Genomic DNA, 7,895 nt, shown 5'->3' on the forward strand with positions numbered 1-7,895 from the left:
CGGACAGCGTGACAAGAAGGACACTCACCCGCATCAGCCCCGAGCCCTCACAGCACCGGAAGTAGTCACCAGCCCGTTGCCACGGTGAGGAAGCGGGGCTGACGTCCAGCCCTCCCATTGGCGCGGAGCGTGATCACGTGGCCGGAAGCATACGCTCCCGCGCGGCGCTAACTCCACCCTCTGCTCCCGAGCCTTGCACCTGGCCAGCGAGGTGCCCGTGGGGACCGCACCTGGGACTTCCTTCTGTCCTTAGTGGCGCCATTGCCTATATCTCTTCAGCCCACCCCTTAATGAGCCGGCAGGATGTGACTGCATCTGATCTGAGTGGTTGGATGACTAGCGATGTGAGAGGAAACTAGCCACCATTTAGAGACCTGTCCCTTAGGAGCTTAATTTTATTAAATCCTTGCAATATACAGTAGGGGAAACTGGGGTTCTCCCTGGGTTGCGTGTGGGGGGTGGGGACCAGCCTTGCCCTGGAGAGAATGAAAGTGTGGGTGGCCTTTCTTTGACCATCTAGTAACAATGTAATCCCTTTAATGTTTTCTTGTAACCATTAACAAGAATCCTGTATAACCGCTTGTAAACCTGCCTTGGAAAGCAGATTGAAAGGATAAGGCAGTTCTCCAGGTATAGTCCCTAGATCAGCAACTTCAGCATTTCCTGGGCTCAAATTCTGAAGCCTCTCTTCAGACTTACTAAATCAGAAATTTTGGGTATGACGCAATATGCTAATGATATGCTAAGGCTGCTCTACTGTTGTGTTGTTTTATTTTGTTGTTACTAGTAATCCTCACCGGAGTAGTTTTTTCCATTGATTTTAGATAGAGAGGAAGGAAGGGGAAGAGAGAAACATTGATGTGAGAGAGACACCTGGATCAGTCGGCTCCCACATGCTCCAGACCCCGGCTAGGGGATTGAACCTGCAACCCAGATACCTGCCCTTGACTGGGAATCCAACCCTCAACCCTTCAGTGCATGGGCTGACATTCTACCCATTGAGCCACCCCGACAATATGTTTTAATAAGCCCTCTAGGTGGTTCTGGTGCTTCTAAAATTTGAGAACCACAGAACTCGAGGGACTTTCTCCGTAGCCTACTTGTAGAGGTGGGATAGGAAGGCTGATGGAAGGAGCTCCTCAGAAGAGAGAGGAGCAACCAAGAATTTGTGCCTCCAGCAATCAAGAAAAAGGTCAGAAAGGTAGTTTTAGACAAGTATGGGAATGAGACCCTAGAACTGATTCCCATTCTGGTATTCCTAGATTAAAATGTGTGTAAATTATATGGGGAAAAAATTTCTCAAATGCTAGTAATCTCAAATTCATTTTAGTAACCTTTGTATTATCCAATGTATTTTTCTGCTAATATTCTTCCCTATGGTCAAAAGTAAAAGGGTAGAAAACAATATGGAGTTTCCTCAAAGAATTAAAAATAGATCTATCATAATTCATCAATTCTACTTCTTGGTGTATACCCAAGAAAATGAAAACAGGATTTTCATGAAATATATGCACTCCCATGTTTATCACGGCATTGTTCACAATAACCAAGATATAGAAACTACCCAAATCCTCATCACTAGATGAATAGATTTTTTAAAAAGATGTGGTATATACACAACGGAATATTATTCAGCCTTGAGAAAGGAGAATTTCCTTCCATTTGTGACAACATGGATGGACCTTAAGTGCATTATACTAAGCGAGATAAGTCAAACAGGGAAAGACAGAACTGTATGATATCACTTATATCCTATACTAGAGCCCTGGTGCATGAATTTTTGTGCACTGAGGGGGTTGGGGGGGGGGTTCCTTCAGCCCGGCCTGCACCCTCTCACAGTCTGGGACCCCTCCAAGGATATCCTCCTGCCAACTTAGGCCCACAGCCAGATATCCCTCTCACAGTCCCAGACCCCTCACTCTTTACCGACCACCTGCAACAGAGGTGGGAGAGGCTCCAGCCACTGCCTCTGTGTTTGCCAGCCATGAGCCCGGCTTCTGGCTGAGCAGCGCTCCCCCTGTGGGAGTGTAGTGACCACCAAGGGGCAGCTCCTGCATTGAGCATCTGCCCCCTGGTGGTCAGTGTGCATCATAGCGACCGGTTCCATCTTTTTTTGTTCAATTTGCATATTAGGCTTTTATTATATAGGATAATAAAAGCCTAATATGCTAAGTGTCCGGTCGTCTGATCGGCTGGCTGTTCAACCAATCAAAGCGTAATATGCTAATGATATGCTAAGGCCGCTCAACTGCTCTCTATGACGTGCAGTGACCAGCAGGGGGTAGACGCTTCAACCGGTAGGTTAGCTTGCTGGGGTCTGGCTGATCGGGACTGAGTGAGACAGGCCGGACACGCACTGGAGCCCTCCCGCAGTCCCTCCCTGGCTGGCCAACCACCTGCGTCCCTCCCAGGCCCCAGTCGTGCACCAGTGGGGTCCTTCGGCCTGGCCTGTGCCCTCTCGCAATCTGGGACCCCTTGGGAGATGTCAGAGAACTGGTTTCAGCCTGATCCCACAGGCCAGGCCCAGGGACTCCACTGGTGCATTAATTCGTGCACTGGGCCTCTAGTATGGAATATAGAAAGTTAAATCTGGAAAAAAAAAACAAACAGTAAAATGGTGGTTGCCAGGGGATGAGAGAGATAAAATTAATGTGTTCAAGGGTGCAAATTTGTAACGAGTAGTAAATAAGCCATAAAGAGCTAATCCACAGTATAATCAATATAGGCAATAATATTGTACTATAATTATGTAATGTGATAAATATCACATTCTTTCAAGTATATGTCCCCTATCCTTCCCACAAATTCCTTTTTTCTTTCACAGTTTTTAAAACTTGAGCAAGACAAACCAAAGATTACTTGACTCTCATTTCAAGCTCTGATGACAACAAACACATTGTCTTCTGAGCCCTGACAAAAACTAGCAAGGTTATAGAAAGCCCAGTCACCAACTCTGTTTTTATACATGTAGTCTGTCTGTCTGTCCGTCTATCTGTCTCTCTATGAATTATCTGGCCATCTATGTCATCATCCCTGATTCATATGGTAATAAAAATATGTTTCCTGAGCAGCAAACCATCTTACCCATTTGTGGCTGCTTAATTTAGTGCCTTTCTCCACATTTGCCTTCCTTAACTTATTTTAATATGTAACAATCCCTTACTCATAAGCTTGTTGTGAAGATTAAATGAAACTTACTGAATTAAATCAATGTTAGCATCTTAACTGCCTTTTTCTAACCACTGTTTTATTTTTTTTCAGCTTTATTGAGGTATATGTAATACACAAAAAAATGCACATATTTAATCTATACATTTTGCTGAGTTTGACACATGCATACACCTTTGATACTGTCTTCACAAGGTAATAAAAATATCCATCACCTGCAAAAGATTTCTTGTGTCCCTTTGTTATTTATTTGAAGGGTGTGGGGGAAGGTAAGAAAAATTAACATGAGATCTACCTTTTCAACAAAATTTCAAGTGCACACATTTTGTATAACTATAACTTATATTTATTGAACAACACTTCCCCATTTCTTCTTTTCTCAACCCCTGGAAACCACCATTCTATTCTCTGATTCTGTGAGTTTAACTATTTTAATGCCTCATATAAGTGGAATCATGCAGGATTTGTCCTTCTATTACTGATTTATTTCACTTAGCATAATGTCCTCTATATCACAAAGGGCAGGGTTTCCTTCATATATATATTTAATTGATTTCAGAGAGGAAGAGAGAGGAATATCAATGATGAGAATCATTGATCAGCTGCCTCCTGTGCGCCCCCTACTGGGGATTGAGTCCGCAACCAGGGCATATGCCCTGACCTTGTTCAATCACTGAGCCACACCTGCAAGGGCTTTCCTTTTTTTTAAGTTTGAATAATATTCTCTCATATGTATATACAACATTTTCTTTACCCATTCATCTGTCAGCGGATAGTTACATTGTTTCCATATCTTGGCTACTGTGAATAATTCTGCAATGAACATGGGAATGAAGCTATCTCTTCCAGATCTTAATTTTAATACTTTTGGATAAATATTCTGGAATGGGATTGCTGGATCATCACATTCCCCTTCTAGTCCTCGCTGGTCCTCTCCTTGCTTTATCTGTCTGCAGCACATAGCCCCAACTAATACTCTATCATTTTTTCCTAAGGAATGGGATTGCTGGATCATCACATTCCCTTTCCAGTCCTCGCTGGTCCCCTCCTTGCTTTATCTCTGTCTTCGGCACATAGCCCCAACTAATACTCTATCATTTTTTCCTATTTATTTTGATTATTGACCATCTCTCCTGAATGATCAGCTTCATGAGTAAAGGGACTTTAAAAGAAAAAAAAAACATTTTACTGATATTCAACATAAATAAAAGTATAGATTGTTGGCTCTACAAAGTGAATATACTGGGTAATCACTGAGACCAAGTTGAAAGAAATTACGACCTCTCCCCAAGGTTTTGAACTTTATGTAAAGGGAATTTTGCAGTATGAACTCTATTATGTCCATCACCATCATGCTTTGAGATTCGTCCATATTGTATGTTTACTCTCACTGCTCTGTGGTATTTCAGTATGTGACCATTTATTTATCCGTTCCACTGCTGATAGTCACTTGGGCACCTTCCACTTGGGCTTGTTACGGGTTGAAGTGTGTTCCCACTGGCACCTGTGAATGTGATCTTACTTGGAAACAGGGTCTTTGCAGGTGTACTCAAGCTAAAATGAGGTCATTAGGGCGAGCCCTTGTCCAATACGACTGGTGTCCTTTGAAAGAGAAGAAAATTTGGACATACAGACAGACACACAAAGAGAAAACACCATTTGATGACAGGGGCAGAGATTGGAGTGATGCAGTCGAAGCCAAGGAAGGCCAAGGATCAAAGGCCACCACCAGAGGCTAGGAGAGGACGGGGCCTAAAGTCTGAGAGTGAGCATGACCCTGCTGACACTTTGATTTTGAACTTCCTCTAGTCCTGACTGTGCTGCTAAGTGGTTAGAGCATCTGCTCACACAACAGAGTCTTGGATTCGATTTCCAGTCAAGGGCACATACCTGGGTTGCAGGTTTGACCCCCAGCCTGGGTCGGGCAGGGCTCGTGTGGGAGGCAACCAATCGATGTGTCTCTCTCACATTGATGTTTTTCTCCCTCCCTCCCCATCCCTTCCTTTCACTCTATCTAAATATCAATGAAAAAATTATCCAAAGGGTGAGGATTAACACAACCAAAAAGATGGATCTTTCTCCAGAACTGTGAGAGAATAGATTTCTCTTGTTTTAACCACCCATTTTGTCATACTTTATTATGGTGATCCTAAGAAACTAATCCATATAGTACTTATATGACCCTTTTAGTACATGCCATTTGCTATACCCATGCACACATTTTTTTTTACACTGACAGTCCTAAGGTTGTCTGAACTCAGCTGAGCAGTTCTCACTCATGTAGTTGTAGCTACATGGTAGCTGGGGCTCGAGTCACCTGAAGGCTTCTTCAGTCACATGTCTGATACCTGGGCGGGTATAGCTGGAACAGCTGGGCAATAATTGGGCATCGTTCTCTCTCTCTCCATGAAGCCTCTCCATGCAACCTGAGCTTTCTCACAGCATGGAGGTAACAGTATAGTTGTGAAAGGAGTTTTAGGGATAAAATAGGCAGGTTTGGGGAGTTTTAGGAATAAAGAAGGTCTATGAGGGAGGAATGCATAGGTGAGAGCTTGGAGCCGCCAGAAGGCATACATTCACAGAGAGAGAGAGAGAGAGAAAAGGAGCTACAGGATAAGGGGAGAAGAAGACATCCCTTCACAGAAGATAAGGAAAAGCCACAGGGTATAGGGAAAAAGGAAACAAACTTTCATAGAGGATAGAGAAATGCTGACAAATGGGAGAAAGAGGAAAGCTGATTTTCACAGGAGATAGAGAAATGTTACAAGATAAGAGGTAGAGAAAGCGGGGGTGTGGGGGGCACCACATGGTGTTTTGGCTTTGAAGCTGATATTCTGCAAAAAGAATGACCAATTAGAAGGGAGTATCAAGAGACAAAGAACTACAGCATTTATAAACCTTAGAAAAAGGGCTTTGTGGCTTACCCCCTTGACACCTCCTCCCTACCTGGGAGTCTGTATTTGCTTCTGATAAATTTACACCCTTTTCATCTACCACAGTGGTTCTCAACCTTCCTAATGCCACGACCTTTTAATACAGTTCCTCATGTTGTGGTGACCCCCAACCATAAAATTATTTTCATTGCTACTTCATAACTGTAATTTTGCTACTGTTATGAATCGTAATGTAAATATCTGATATGCAGGATGTATTTTCATTGTTACAAATTGAACATAATTAAAGCATACCGTCAGGCACACCGGGGGTCTTGGGACCTCACAGCTTCATTCTTTGAATCCGTCCGGACAAGGACTCAGGGAAGAAATCACCCTTGCATCCTGCTCAGGAAAACAACCTGAATCAGTTTGAACTCATAATCCCAGTAAACTGCATAAAATGGAAGAAGGAAGTTGGGAAACTTTCCTAAGAGAAGGGGACATGAAAGCTAGGCTGCACAAACAACAAATGCCCATTTTCTAGGGCAAGTATGTCAAGCTCTCAGCCTGTGGGCCGCATGCTTTGTTTATTTGGCCCATGTTAGCCTTTGAGTTTGACATGCTTGGTCTAGGGTGCTTTGGGTGGAAGTTTGCCTAAGATAAGAGGACACCCTCTATACTTTTCTTAATATCTGACTATATTACATTGTCTATTTCTTTGAATTCAATGCAATCCTAGCAAACCTAAAGCATATCCTTTATTTGGAATTATTAACCCTTATTATTTTATGCAGTTTAGAACCAAAAACATCTCTCTGTCCATCCTTTCTAATGTTTACAAAGAAGAGTGCACCTGATAGTTTTAGGAAGAACAATGTTTCTTTTAAGCATGAAGATGACATTAAAGAAATTTGCATACAATATTAAGCTATGAAAGTTTTTTTTTAACTTCTTATTAGGGAAATTTTCAAAGATATGCAAAAGTAGAGAGGATAGTATAATGGAATTCCTTATGCAAATTACCAGTTAGTCTAGTTTACCTGGGTTTATTCTGGCTGCTCACGCTCTGTTGTCAGATGCCTCTGGTATCCCTACTACATCTCCATGGCTACCTCTGCTTTCATCTCTGGCCGGCAGCTTCCCTGGTTCTTTTTTCTGGCCCAGGTAGAGATGCTGCAGTAGCTTGCTCAACCTTAATGCCCAAGAAGCATAGCCTGGAAGTTAATACACACCCCAGGAGCAACCTGCAACCACAGAAGGATGTAAATGTTCCAGCCTTCTGTCCTGCAGGCCATTTCTGCAAGGCATCTTTTAAACTTCTTAGTGTTCTTGGGGTACTAAGTCCTGAGTTGCCTGCAGCAGCCATTGATGAAGCTACTACACCTTGGCTTTTCCTCCTCCCTACTTTGTTCTTCATTGTCCCCCACTTTGATGTCTACAACTACCTTTCAAAAAACTTCCTGCAGTGCCCTGGCCAGGTGGCCCAGTTGGTTGGAGTATTGCCCCGTACACCAAGAGGTTGCAGGTTCAATTCCTGGTCAAGGCACATACCTAGTAGATTGCAGATTCGCTCATGGTCAGGAGGCAACTGATCAGTTAATGTTTCTCTCTCTCCCTGCCCCCCCCCAAAAAAAATTAATTAAAAAAAATAAAAAGCATCCTCAGGTGAGGATTACAAAAAAATAAAAAGCTTCATAGGATAGTGAAGATCTGGGGTAGGGGCAGGGGCGGGCGAAGGAGTCAATGGGGGACAAAGGGGGACATATGTAATACTTTCAACAGTTAAGTTTTGTGTTTTTTTTATAAAGCTTCCTGCACCTAAGTTCCTGTCTCCAGGTTTGTATTCAGGGG

General features: G+C 43.1%; 1 protein-coding gene across 7 annotated transcripts in view; it reads right to left on the reverse strand.

Moving 5' to 3' along the window:
- TASP1 (taspase, threonine aspartase, 1) overlaps positions 1-1,163 on the reverse strand; it is a 231,256-nt gene extending 230,093 nt beyond the window's left edge. For 2 of the 7 annotated variants that reach the window (XR_001360978.1, XR_001360977.1), the window contains exon 1: positions 29-719. The gene's annotated coding sequence lies outside the window, so the exon portion shown is untranslated. Of the gene's footprint in view, positions 1-28 lie in introns of all 7 variants that reach the window. The other 5 variants (XM_014535031.1, XM_005860571.2, XM_014535030.1 and 2 more) reach the window with 5 other exon arrangements.
- Between the last annotated feature and the right edge of the window lie 6,732 nt (positions 1,164-7,895).

The sequence above is a fragment of the Myotis brandtii genome, unplaced genomic scaffold (genome assembly GCF_000412655.1).
Source record: "Myotis brandtii unplaced genomic scaffold, ASM41265v1 scaffold137, whole genome shotgun sequence".
In the NCBI taxonomy this organism is placed as follows: domain Eukaryota; kingdom Metazoa; phylum Chordata; class Mammalia; order Chiroptera; family Vespertilionidae; genus Myotis; species Myotis brandtii.